The sequence below is a fragment of the Daucus carota genome, chromosome 4, assembly GCF_001625215.2.
Source record: "Daucus carota subsp. sativus chromosome 4, DH1 v3.0, whole genome shotgun sequence".
Classification (NCBI taxonomy): domain Eukaryota; kingdom Viridiplantae; phylum Streptophyta; class Magnoliopsida; order Apiales; family Apiaceae; genus Daucus; species Daucus carota.
Window position 1 is genome coordinate 11235906 of NC_030384.2, and position 14477 is coordinate 11250382.

The window sequence follows — 14477 nt, forward strand, 5'->3', positions numbered from 1 at the left end:
AGAAATTGTTTGCAAGGAGCAAGCTACAGCTGAAGCTGAAACAGCAGTATCTGATCCCAAATCTCCCATATCTGATCATGGAACCCCAACTCCAATTCCTCAATCTCCAATGAAAATTCCTGAGGGTGCCATTGTTCATGATACAGCTCCAGAAAACTACAAGTCTGATGTAGTTGATGAATCTGACAAATTAGCTATGGAAGCCCTACAGTCTCTTGCTAAGACTGGTGAAGAACCGAGCAAATCACAGTCTAAAGCTCAAGAAAAATCTGCTCAAGACACTGTTGAGAAAGTTGCTGATCCTGCATCTGATAATGATGAGGATGATGAAAGTTCAGATGATGACACTGATGACAATGATAATGAAGTTCCTCAGTCACATCTACAACAAAAGTGGGAGTCCACCAGCCAGTATAATGCCAGGCTACAAACTCTGAACACAGACTCTGAGCCACTTCCCAGGGATCTTCAGGTTGATCCACCAAATGAAGTATGGGATAAACTCTGGCTGAGCCACCAGCATTCTCTGGAGCCAACTAAAGCTGAAGAATTCTTATCTATGGCAGAGAATAAAATTTCAAACTCTGATGTTCTGTCAAGCCTCAAAGGCACAATTCTCTATCTGAAGACATTTCATCCTGCTCATGCCCAGACATCTAAATCAATAGATGGTCTCAGAACAGAAGTGGCTAATATCAAGGAGACAAATGACATGGAGAAGAAAAGGACTCTTCTACCTCTGAAAGATAATGTTCAGAAGCTGGTATCTGCAAATGAATCCCTGGACAAGAGGATGACCATCATTGAATCAACTCAAGAGAAGATGTCCAAGCAGCTGGAAGCCATCCAATCTTCACTTTCTCTGATCACATCAATACTGATTCCTGATGAGGATGATGTCAAAAAGGGGGAGAGAGTAGCTAAAGTCAAATGCAAGTCTACTACTCAAACTCTGAAGAGAAAGAAGAAGGATGATGATGATGATGATGTTGATGATTTCACAAAGCACAAAAGATTTCAATCAGGGACTGGTGGAAGAGTTTCAAACTCTGACAGTCAGAAACAGTCTAAGCAAAGCACAAAGTCTGCTCCAACACATAATTTCACATCTGGATCTAAGCAAAGACCAGTGACTGGATCAGACAAACCCATGACTGATGAAGAGCTTGCTAGATTGATTTTTGAACAAGAAAATCCAGAAGCCAATTTGGATTTGGAGTTGATTGCTGCAGAAGAAGAAGAACTAAAGAAAGAACATGCTGAAGCAATAAAGTCAGGAAAAATCCAGAAGCCTGCAAAATCAACTGCCAAACCAAAGGAAAAGGGGATACTGATAAAGGAAGCCACTGTTGCTGATCAGAGTTTGTCTGTCAAAAAGATATACTCTGAGGATGAGTATACATCTAAAGGCAAAAGCAAAGTGGATGAACATCTTGAGAGAGGATTCGCTCTGAAGAAATCTACAACCCCTGACAAAGATCAAGTTGTAAAGGAAAAGAAATTAGAAGCTGCAATCTCTGACAAAGCTCATGTTGCAGAACCTCAAAAAGAAAGATTAACCTCTGACATAGCTCAAGTTAATAAGGATGCAAAGAAAGACACAACCTCTGACAAAGCTCAAGCTGTGTTCAAACCAACAATTACTCCATTAGCTGGATTTGCAAAGCCTAGTCTGATGACTGAGATAAGCTTTGAAAAGGGCTCAATTCAACCAATCTCTCATCGAAAAGCAGGAAGAGACAAAGGAGGGCTGGGATCCAAATATGAAAAATTTGATCAGAGTATAGGATCAAGACCAGATGACCCCTCATCTCTCTGTGCTCCCAAGACTGGAGCATTGCAAGAAAAAATGGACAAACTTGATTCAGTCCAGCTGGTGAAGAATGACAGAGGAGATAATATTCTTATCTACTTCATGTCTGATGGAACAGTGTTTAGAGTACTTGAAGCAGATCTCTATGCTAAACACTGGGAGGAATTGAGATATGTATCACACATATTTCAAGTGAAAAACAAGTCATGTCAACACATCTCCAACCTGCTTAAAGATCAAATCAGAAGAAAGATGGGTATTACAGGAAACAAAAATGCTGGACCTTTCATTCCAAAATACTTCAACAGTCAAGGACAACTGGTTGAGATGAAGAAAAATTCAGCCAAAATAGAGACAGTAGCTGGAGTCAGTGCTCTGAGTTTCAATGAAGAATCTGACAAAGGCCACATTATGCTGAATAAGGGCATGAAGAAGAACAAGATCTATGATCTCAGAGCTGCAATCTATCAAACTGGAGTTTCAGATCCAGAGATAAGAGATGTAAAGAGACAGATGATAGCAGCTCTTGAAGAAGCAGAAAAACAACTCCTCAGAGGATACTTAAAGACTGCTCATAGTGTCTATGAAGTTAGGGAGTAAAGTTTCTGTAAGTTTTAAAAGTTTTCTGTTATATAGTTAAACTCTGTTGCATTTGACTTAACTGTTTTGACATCATCAATTATCTGTTAACTTGCACATAACTTATTTATGCACAAGTTGGGGGAGATTGTTAGATATAATTGATGATTACTAATGTTCTTAAAGTTTGCTTTAGAACAGGAATCATCAGAGTTTAATCTGGAAGCTGATCAGAGTTTAGTAAAGTCTGACAGAGTTTGATAAAGTCTGATCAGAGTTTACATAGTCAAGACTCGTCAGAGTTTACACGTGGAAAGAGCTCAGAAGCGGATATACTTCAAGGAAGGATAAAAGCTGAGGAGTGATTTGCTGACTATGGAAACTAAACAGAAAACTGGAGCAATCTTTGATTGATAGAATACATAGCAGATTTATAGGATATCAAATCAGAGATTGATTTTGTAACTGTGTCTATATAAACACAGATTAGGGTTACTCTATATGAGTTGAGTTATCGAGTATATTGTTAAGAACCCTAGCAGCTCTTAGTGATACATTATAAGTCACTGAGAGAGTTTTTGTAACCATTAAAGCTTTGTGAATAAGAGTTTATTATTTTCAATCTCTTATATTGTCATACTGTGTTACAGATTGTGATCACTATATCGTTTTATATAGTGAGTTTATAGGACCTAACAAGGATCAAGGGTGGGAATTTTTCGAGGATTTAGCGGAAAAGACTATGATGTGGGAGTCAACTAGGGAGCCCAAAAAGTCAATTCAGTCATCTAGCGCTAGGGGCTTGCATTCGATAGGAAATAATGTGGCAACCGATGCCAAACTAGCCACCCTAACTAGGAGACTTGAAGCTTTCGAAACTAGTAAATCTCCCCCACAAATGTCGATGCTCCCTAATTACAATTTTCAAAATCCCGGCACACAACCTTCGCACGAACTTGAACAAGTAAATGCGATGTTTCAAAATCCTAGGAATGATGCGTTTGCACCCACTTATAATCCCGGGTGGAGAAATCACCCAAATTTCTCTTGGACCCAAGGTCAAATTTTTCAAAATCAAGGGCCAAATTCTTTTCCAACTCCTCAACCAAGTTTTCAACAAAGGCCCAACCCAAACTCTTACCCAAATCAAGGTCCAAATTCATGTCATAACCCAATTCAAACTCCTTTGAATCCTCCCGGTTTCAATGATTCGGATAAACGCCTCAATTCCTTAGAAAAGAGTTTGGAAGCCTTAGTTAAATCGCAAACTAATTTGACTCAATCACAACAAACTTTCATGACAACCCTAACCCAAGATAGGCAAATCTTGCATTCTAACGTGCAAGCCGTGTCTAAGTTAGAGGCCCAATTGAGTCAATTAGCTAGCGCGTTGTGTGAGCGAGAGAAGAACAAGTTGCCAAGTCAACCCGAGGTCAATCCTAAGTTTCCTTGATAAGTGGATTTTATATCCACTTGGAATGCTTTCGTTTCGACTTAAATTGATGATTTGGCCTCAAGTATGTGGTGTTTTTGATGTGTTTTTGTGGTGTTGTGTAGGTTCCCTAGGAGGAGGATAAAGGGTGGATTCAAAGCTAAAAGGTGGAAGAAACGGCGCAAAGATCGAGCGAGCAAGGAAGGAGAAAAGGGAAGAAAGGTTCCAAGAGTGTTTGAGGCTGCCCAAATGGGGTCTCCACCCCATTTACGGGGTCTCCACCCCGTTCTGAAGAAGAAAATTCTGCACTGATGGGGTCTCCACCCCACTGATGGGGTCTCCACCCTACTTCATCAGAATAGAGGCTGCCCTGACGGGGTCTCCACCCCACTGATGGGGTCTCCACCCCGCTGACGGGGTCTCCACCCCACTGACGGGGTCTCCACCCCACTGACGGGGTCTCCACCCCATTCTGTTGGAAGAAAAAGCCCAAATTGCCTTTTCTTGATCCGTTTGAAGGCCCGATCGCGGTGGGACTTAAACAAAAGCTCAAGGGAAAAGCCTAGCAACCAAGAATCATTCCAAGGAGCACGTGACGGCTACGAAGAAGATCTAGTTCATAATTTCATCTTTGTAATTCTTTGAAGGAGGCGTAACTTTGGATGCTCATTCGGATTTGTTTCGAAACTCTTGTTTTACTCTTTTAATATTGTTTAGACTATTCCGTACCATGTTTACATTTGAACCCATGATGATGAGAAGTTCGATTATGAACTAATCATTATCGTGGGATTCTAGCGGATTTATATATGGATTTCAGTAGTTGATTTGCCTTAATTATTTATGTGATGAATGTTTGATTCCTTCGTATTGGTTGTGCTTATTCTTCTTAGATGCGTAGCTAACATCTAAGTTGTGGGTTAATCTTTATTGAAGCGACAGTGGATATATTGATTTAGAACTTGCCATGCGAACATAGGATTGTGTATTCGATATACATGATTAGTGGTGTGATTTTAACCATCTTGCATCGCCCTATGTAATCTTGATAGATAACTTGTTCTTCAACCATTATGTTTTCAAATTCTATAGACATATAGGGTCTAAGCATAATTGGTTTCTGTTTACCTTCTATCTTAATTGTGGATGTGTAGCAGTATGGTGCACGTATAACGACAGTTAGCGTGTATCAGTATCGTGTTATCTGATTAGTTATCAACCATCACATATCGATAAGGCATAATTCTGAATGAAGTATATGATGAAGTTAGAATCCCATGTTTTATTCTCATAAGTAATTCGATTTTAATTCTCCTAGCTATAATTCGATTAAATTAGTTAATTTAGATAAAACCAATCAAATTGTTATCTGTCCGAGCATTGAATAATAATCATACATTGGTGCATAAGTGCATATTTCTGAATACACCAGTCTCTGTGGGAACGAACTGAATTTGATTTTCTATACTACTTGTGACCACGTACGCTTGCGTGATTTTGTGCGAACAAGTTTTTGGCGCCGCTGCCGGGGACTCGGTGTTATATTTTAGTTTATGTGCTTGTCATTAGTGGTCGTTAAAGTTCAGTGACTTGGATTCTTTTCTCACTTTAGTTCGTTGTGTGTGTTTCAGGTATTTGAGGGACGTGTATGCGAACACGTTCTCAGGCTCGTAAGGAAGCATTAATTAAGGAAGAAGCGATAGAGATTGATACGATGGATGATCAACCACCAGCAGTTAATGATACTAAGGCTCTTAAGGCTTTCTCTGAGCCGAAAATCAATGACATTCAGTCGAGCATTGTCAGGCTAGCGATTCAGGCCAACACTTTCGAAATCAAACCTAGCACTATTCAGATGGTACAGAACTCAGTACAGTTTGGGGGTTCTCCGACAGAGGATCCTAATATGCATATTCGAGACTTCATTGAGATCTGTGACACTTTCAAGTTCAATGGTGTTACGGAAGATGCCATTAAATTGAGGTTGTTCCCGTTTTCTCTGAGGGATAAAGCTAAGGGATGGTTACATTCTCTTCCTGCAGGATCTATTACGACATGGGAGGATCTGGCTCAGAAATTTCTTTCTAAGTTCTTCCCTATGGCCAAAACAGCTGCACTAAGGAATGCTATCACTCAATTCTCTCAGCTATCTGGTGAAACTTTTTGTGAAGCATGGGAACGCTACAAGGAGATGCTTCGGAAGTGCCCACATCATGGGATGCCTGATTGGATGGTTATCAATTGCTTCTATAATGGCTTGGGTCCTCAATCGAGACCAATGCTCGATGCAGCATCAGGTGGAGCTCTATTGACTAAGAGCTATGAGGAGGCTTATGAGTTGATCGAGATGATGGCTGCAAATGAATATCAGAATCCTACTCAGCGTCTTCATCAGGGCAAAGCAGCAGGGATTCTGGATGTTGATGCTACTACAGCCTTGACTGCGCAAATTAAGGCTCTTACTATGAAGATGGATTCTTTGGTAAACTTGGGGATTCAGCAGCCACCTTCAGTTTGTGAGCTTTGTGCGGGTACACATTCCACTGATCAGTGTGCCATATCTAGCGAGTCAGCTCAGTTTGTGAGCAATTTTCAGCGATCTCAGCAGCCAGCTCCGGCTACTTATCACCCGAATAATCGGAATCATCCGAATTTCAGCTGGAGCAATAATCAGAACTTCATGCCACAACAGCAACAGCAGTTTCAGCAGCAAGGAGCTAGACCTTTCAACCCTTCTGGTTTTCAACAACAGTTTGCACCGAAGCAGCAATTCCATCCACCTGGATTCCAGCAACAAAATCATGGGGTGGCTGGACAGTCTTCCAACGAAAGATCTGAATGGGAAGAGATGAAATTAATGATTAAAAGCCAAGCGGTGTCAATCAAAACTTTGGAAAATCAGATTGGGCAGATTGCTAACGCGTTGATAAACAGACCACAAGGAACGCTTCCTAGTGATACTGAGGCCAATCCGGGCAAGAAGGAAGTGAAGGAACAGGTACAGGCTGTCACCTTGAGGTCCGGAAAGGTTACGAAGGATAAAGAATCAGCAACAGAGCGAAACAAGGAAGAGAGTGATCAACAGGTTGAAACACCCGTGCTCTCATCTGAGTCTGATAGTGGAAAAATTGTTGTTGAGGCTGACAAGAATAAGGTCAACGAGGAAGCAAGCAAGGAATCAACCGAAAAGTCTAGCCCGAAAACTAATACTGGGGTCAAGCAAGTATATCCACCTCCACCTTTTCCGAAGAGACTGCAAAAGCATAAGCTCGACAAACAATTCGCTAAATTTCTAGAAGTTTTCAAGAAACTACAAATCAACATACCTTTTGCGGAGGCTCTAGAACAAATGCCGAGTTATGCTAAGTTCATGAAAGGTATTCTATCTCGGAAACTCAAACTTGAGGACTTGGAGACTGTGGCTTTGACCGAGGAGTGTAGTGCTGTGTTGCAGCAGAAATTGCCCCCGAAGCTGAAAGATCCGGGAAGTTTCACGATACCTTGTACTATTGGGCAATTATCTTTCGACAAATGTTTGTGTGACTTGGGAGCTAGTATCAATCTGATGCCCTTGTCTGTCTTCAAGAAACTTGGGCTGCCGGAGCCGAAACCTACGAACATGTCATTACAACTGGCTGATCGGTCCATCACTTACCCGAGAGGTATAGTGGAAGATGTCTTGGTTAAGGTGGATAAGCTCATCTTCCCTGCTGACTTTGTCATTCTAGACTTCGAGGAGGATAAGAAGATTCCCATTATCTTGGGAAGGCCGTTCTTAGCTACAGGTCAAACTTTGATCGATGTGCAAAAAGGGGAGCTTACAATGAGAGTTCAAGATCAGAGAGTCACTTTTAAGGTGTTCAACGCAATGAAATTTCCAATCGATGAAGAAGAATGCTTTAAGGTGGAGCCACTAGAAGCTGTTGAAAAGTCTAAGATGGAGGAAAAGCCAAGGCCATGTACCTTAGAGAGCGTCTTAACAGGAGATTCTGATTTCGAAGATGAAGGAGTAGAAGAGCTTAGAAATTTTCAGGAGCATCTTAAACCATCTATTGAAGAAGCTCCCATAATCGAACTCAAACTACCACCAGATCCCTTAAGTGATGTGCAGTTTAGAAAGTTGTCACGGCGCATAGATGACATGCATGACATTCACCGCCGTTTTGCAAAGGATTTGACTCAGGCTCTTGGGAGTGCTTTTCGAGCCATTGGTGTTGAGGTTGATTGGCCAGTGTTTGGAGATGGCATGGTATATTCACCACCTGATCCTCCACCTGAGGAGGGTGATCCTCCCGACTTCTAGGTACCATTCGATCCTTTTTATCACCTTCAATGAGGACACTGAATATTTTAAGTTTGGGGGTGGTAATCTAAGGACTAGTAGTAGTGTGTGTTCATATAGGTTGCATGATGCATATAGCTAGCATATTATCTCATTTAGTTACATATTAGTACGTGCTTTTTTTTAGTTACATAGTAGCATATTACTACGTGTTTTTTTATATATGCTTGTGTTAGTATGTGTTAGTAGTTTCATATAGTTGCATTTGCATGAATCATGATAGTTGTCTTCCAAGTTGATTTCCTATGATGAGATTATGTGAATAATTTTTTGGCTAGTAGTTTCGATCATATGTAATGCCTTGTTACTTGGAAACTGCTTGTGTGGAAATTGTAATTACACTTATGCTCTAGTGATAAGACTTAGACTAACTTATTTTTTGAGTCCTTGCGTTGAGTCGGGAGTAGAGTTTGGATTATTCCCTTTTTGAACTTAGAGTTTGTAAATCTTAAGTTTGGGGGAGTTAAGAGATGAATATGCCTTTCTAAAAAAAAAGAGAAAAAAAAAGAATAAAAAAAAGAAGAATAAAATTATCGGGTACTCCTTTGAGATCAATGGGTAAAATGCAATGTCATGTGAAAAGGACGATCCATGTACTTGTGCTGGTATTAAGTGCAAATGTATTAGAATAAGCATTTTCTTGGTGACTTTTCACAACCCTTGATTACTGGAGAAATACTTGATTAAAAAAAATAGAAAAAATAAGCGAAGTCGAATGGCGGTCGTGACTCACTTACACTGAGAAGCGTCCCAACCTTAGACTTAGCAAGAAAAAAAAAAGAAGAAAAAAATAGAAAAAAAATAGGAGAGGCATAGGAATTCTTTAATGACCCTAAATTGTAGTTGACTCTTTAGTAAAGAAGTGTTTAAGCCTGATTCTGATTAACGGCTCATAGTGAGGACTCTGTTGAAGTTTGATAGTCTTTGTTTTGTTTCACTAGAGAGCATGCTAGCACACACGATGCACTTCACACTTGTAGTGGAAGAGAACATGGCTAATATGTGAAAGAGATGAATGCTGAGAATGTTGCATATTCTGAGGATTTTATGTTAACACGGATGACACTTCATGATTCGAGTAGACGTAGGCATATAATTGCATTCATGCATTGCATTAGTAGTTTGTGTGTGTGTCTATGCTTGAGGACAAGCATCGGTTTAAGTTTGGGGGTGTGATAAGTGGATTTTATATCCACTTGGAATGCTTTCGTTTCGACTTAAATTGATGATTTGGCCTCAAGTATGTGGTGTTTTTGATGTGTTTTTGTGGTGTTGTGTAGGTTCCCTAGGAGGAGGATAAAGGGTGGATTCAAAGCTAAAAGGTGGAAGAAACGGCGCAAAGATCGAGCGAGCAAGGAAGGAGAAAAGGGAAGAAAGGTTCCAAGAGTGTTTGAGGCTGCCCAAATGGGGTCTCCACCCCATTTACGGGGTCTCCACCCCGTTCTGAAGAAGAAAATTCTGCACTGATGGGGTCTCCACCCCACTGATGGGGTCTCCACCCTACTTCATCAGAATAGAGGCTGCCCTGACGGGGTCTCCACCCCACTGATGGGGTCTCCACCCCGCTGACGGGGTCTCCACCCCACTGACGGGGTCTCCACCCCACTGACGGGGTCTCCACCCCATTCTGTTGGAAGAAAAAGCCCAAATTGCCTTTTCTTGATCCGTTTGAAGGCCCGATCGCGGTGGGACTTAAACAAAAGCTCAAGGGAAAAGCCTAGCAACCAAGAATCATTCCAAGGAGCACGTGACGGCTACGAAGAAGATCTAGTTCATAATTTCATCTTTGTAATTCTTTGAAGGAGGCGTAACTTTGGATGCTCATTCGGATTTGTTTCGAAACTCTTGTTTTACTCTTTTAATATTGTTTAGACTATTCCGTACCATGTTTACATTTGAACCCATGATGATGAGAAGTTCGATTATGAACTAATCATTATCGTGGGATTCTAGCGGATTTATATATGGATTTCAGTAGTTGATTTGCCTTAATTATTTATGTGATGAATGTTTGATTCCTTCGTATTGGTTGTGCTTATTCTTCTTAGATGCGTAGCTAACATCTAAGTTGTGGGTTAATCTTTATTGAAGCGACAGTGGATATATTGATTTAGAACTTGCCATGCGAACATAGGATTGTGTATTCGATATACATGATTAGTGGTGTGATTTTAACCATCTTGCATCGCCCTATGTAATCTTGATAGATAACTTGTTCTTCAACCATTATGTTTTCAAATTCTATAGACATATAGGGTCTAAGCATAATTGGTTTCTGTTTACCTTCTATCTTAATTGTGGATGTGTAGCAGTATGGTGCACGTATAACGACAGTTAGCGTGTATCAGTATCGTGTTATCTGATTAGTTATCAACCATCACATATCGATAAGGCATAATTCTGAATGAAGTATATGATGAAGTTAGAATCCCATGTTTTATTCTCATAAGTAATTCGATTTTAATTCTCCTAGCTATAATTCGATTAAATTAGTTAATTTAGATAAAACCAATCAAATTGTTATCTGTCCGAGCATTGAATAATAATCATACATTGGTGCATAAGTGCATATTTCTGAATACACCAGTCTCTGTGGGAACGAACTGAATTTGATTTTCTATACTACTTGTGACCACGTACGCTTGCGTGATTTTGTGCGAACATTCCTCTCAATCAAAGACCTCCCGAGAATGTTAATGCGATTATTTCTCTAAGGTCAGGAAATCAAGTGGATAACAAAGTTGGTGAGAACGTTAATGAAAATGAAGAGTCGATTCCTAAATCAAACCCTTCTTTGTCTAGCACTATTTATGACAAACCCGAATGTTCTAGAATCCGTGAGTCTATGAGTGAACCTAGTCCCGGGCCCGTTTCTCAAAAGCCTAACGAAGAAGTTTACAAGCCAAGGGTTCCTTACCCACAAAGACTCATTCCTCCTAAACAATCGGCCCAAATGGAACACATCTTAGAGGTTTTCAAACAAGTTAAGATAAACATTCCTCTTTTAGATGCCATTCAACAAGTTCCTTCCTATGCCAAGTGTCTAAAAGATTTGTGTGCCCATAAGAGAACCACTCATGTCCCAAAGAAAGCCTTTTTGACCTCACAAGTTAGCTCGATTCTCTCGAATCAAATTCCCGTGAAATATAAGGACCCCGGTTGTCCTACAATTTCGTGTGTCATAGGCAATACTTTCGTGGATAAGGCTTTACTTGATTTAGGAGCGAGTGTGAATCTTCTTTCGTTCTCGGTTTACCAAGCCCTAGGTTTAGGGGATCTCAAGACCACCAATATGACCCTTCAACTTGCCGATCGTTCTATAAAAATGCCTAAGGGAATTATTGAGGACGTGTTGATCAAAATCGGTGATTTTATCTTTCCCGTTGACTTTGTTGTTCTCGAGACTCAACCTGTCTCAAATCCTAAGAACCAAATTCCTATCATTTTAGGACGACCTTTTCTCGCTACATCCAATGCCTTAATCAATTGTAGGAATGGTTCGATGAAACTCACTTTTTGGAACATGACCATTGATTTAAACATTTTCAATGTAGGAAAAGAACCCAACGAGCTTTATGAACAACCGATAGGGGTTAATGTGGTCAACAAGTTTGTCACATGGTCTAGTTTTGAGGATAGTGAGATTGAGTCTTTTCTCGGTGAGGATTTCAAAGTCAACCACGAGGATAATAGAGTGTATCATGAGTCTTTGAAAGATTTGACCTCGGAGGAGTTGTTGGGAGAATTGAACGACATTTGTTCAAAATGGGAAACTCCGCCCGAGATTGTTCGTGTTGACCCTAGGCCCGATTTAGCGAGTCATGTAGGTGAATCACCGACATTTGACTCGTTGTTCCATCATTCGCATAGCGCTTTATGGAAGGATGACGTCGTTTCTTACATCGTTCCTAGTGATTTATCCTATGACCAAAATTGCATAATCTCTAATTTGCTTGATAATAAAGAAGCATTAAGTTGGTTTAGGAAGAACACCAGTGACACTCTAGAGAAAGTCTTTGTACCTAAAAATTTTCATACACATTTTGACTCTTTCTCGAAGCTTCCTCCCATATTTCCTTCCGGAATCGGCTGAAGTGGTTCCTGTAGGAACAATCGGACCTTGGCCTGCGTTTTATGATACTAATTAAAAGTTCGAACAGAATATTAACCTTAATCGCTACGGCGCAAGCGATTCAAATCCACGTCTTCTACTGTATTCCTTGATTCTCCTTGGACGAAGTGTGGCCTTCGATCTCCCAAGGTGTGCCTCTCCTTAAAGCTCCGAAAACCCAAAACCCTAGCTGTCTCCTTGAGAAAAACGTCTGCCTCTCTCTGACTCTAGGATTAATTCGTTTTGGTGTGTTTTTCAGCTTTAGGAGAACGAGAATATATATAGGCTACAGCAGGGATCATGGATCATTAGGTCAGGCCTTCTAATGACATTCCGGGCCAGGCCCAATGTCATTAAATATTAATTCTATCCACTAAAGAAGTAATATTTGCACTACCTTTCCTAATTCCGTAAATTAATTATTTAATTCGGCTCCCATATTAATTGCTTAAAAATTCCCCATGTTTAAGATATCGCATGTCCATTAATTAAATTAATTTCTGACAATTAATTTAATTAATATCTTTTATCCTTGATCATCCACTCAACCTTATAATTATGCAAGAACAAATCTGCCTGCAGGACTAAAGCATAATTATCTTTATGAGCTTTCAAGAGGACATCATCACCCGAATATATTTTTCGGACACGGTTTCCTTTTATAGTCAATATCCCACTCTGTATATAATGTCATTGCCCAATACATAAATTCGTAATTTAAAATAAATTACCTAATTTATGAGTCAAGGCATGTGCATTAAATACAAGTGTCAATCACTATATCCGGATTAAGAACTTAAGCATTAATAACATCATAGAATCTTAGTTCTTTATTGTCAGAATTAAAGAAACAATTATTCTACTATTTTGATCCCGTTCAATATACACAAAGTATATAAATATTATTCAATAGTCAAGACAAACTATTTCCAAATAATACTTCAGCCGTTCCAGTGGTTTGTCTAACACCACTGCGACTGTGAACCTTTATTATATTATATAAGGAGTCTGACAATCTAATCTTCTGCTATCCCATTTGATACTAGATTGTCTACAATATATAATATACTGACAATGTGAAAACATGCATTGAAGATTCTCAAATAATTGTTATATACTTCAAACGAATATTTCAGTATAACCCTAACAATCTCCCACTTATACTCAAGATATTCTTTGAGTATATCAGTGTCTATTACAAGCAATCCACTACCAATTATATATAACTATGTGGCAAAGTATCTAACTCCTATCGCTTCCACGTGCTCCTCAAAAGCCTTAGCTGGTAAGCTCTTCGTGAAAGGATCTGCCCGGTTATCCTTCGATGCTATGTCAGCCACAATGATATCTCCTCGCTTAACGAACTGTCGTATGAGGTGATACTTACGCTCTATGTGTTTCGCTGCCTTATGGGCCCGCGGTTCCTTGGTATTCGCCACAGCACCAGTGTTATCACAATAAATCGTGATCTGCTGTGGCAGATTAGGAACCACATCCAAATCCAGCAGGAAGTTTCGGAACCATATAGCCTCTTTGGCTGCCTCCGAGGCTGCCACATATTCGGCTTCCATGGTTGAGTCCGCGATGCATTTCTGCTTCACACTCCTCCATATTACGGCTCCACCTCCCAAAGTAAAAACACATCCCGAGGTGGACTTTCTCTTATCCTTATCCGTCTGGAAATCCGAATCGGTATATCCTAGAGGCAATAAATCAGAGGACTTGTAAACCAGCATATACTCCTTAGTCCTTCGCAGGTACTTGAGTATTGCTTTTACGGCACTCCAATGTTCTTGTCCTGGGTTTGACTGGTATCTGCTAACCATGCCCACGGCAAAGCAGATATCAGGCCTCGTACATAACATTGCATACATTAGGCTCCCACATGCCGAAGCATAAGGAACTGCCTTCATGTTCTCTATCTCCTTAGGTGTCGAAGGACATTGCCTCTTTGATAGAGTAACTCCATGTCTGAAGGGTAAATTACCCTTCTTGGAGTCCTGCATGTTAAAACGAGCTAATACGTCATCTATGTAGGGCTCCTGAGATAAAGCCAACATCCTTTTCTTGCGATCCCTTATAAGTTTGATCCCAAGGATGTATGCTGCTTCACCTAAGTCCTTCATTTCAAATTGTTTGAACAACCATGCCTTTATTGAAGACAACATCTTAACATTGTTTCCAATGAGTAAAATGTCAT

General features: G+C 40.2%; 1 non-coding gene across 1 annotated transcript; it reads right to left on the reverse strand.

Annotated features, from left to right (window-relative positions):
- Positions 1-5937: 5937 nt before the first annotated feature.
- Positions 5938-6044, reverse strand: LOC135152538 (small nucleolar RNA R71). The gene has a single exon (XR_010291713.1). It is a non-coding gene; the product is annotated as a small nucleolar RNA R71 (small nucleolar RNA).
- Positions 6045-14477: the final 8433 nt, after the last annotated feature.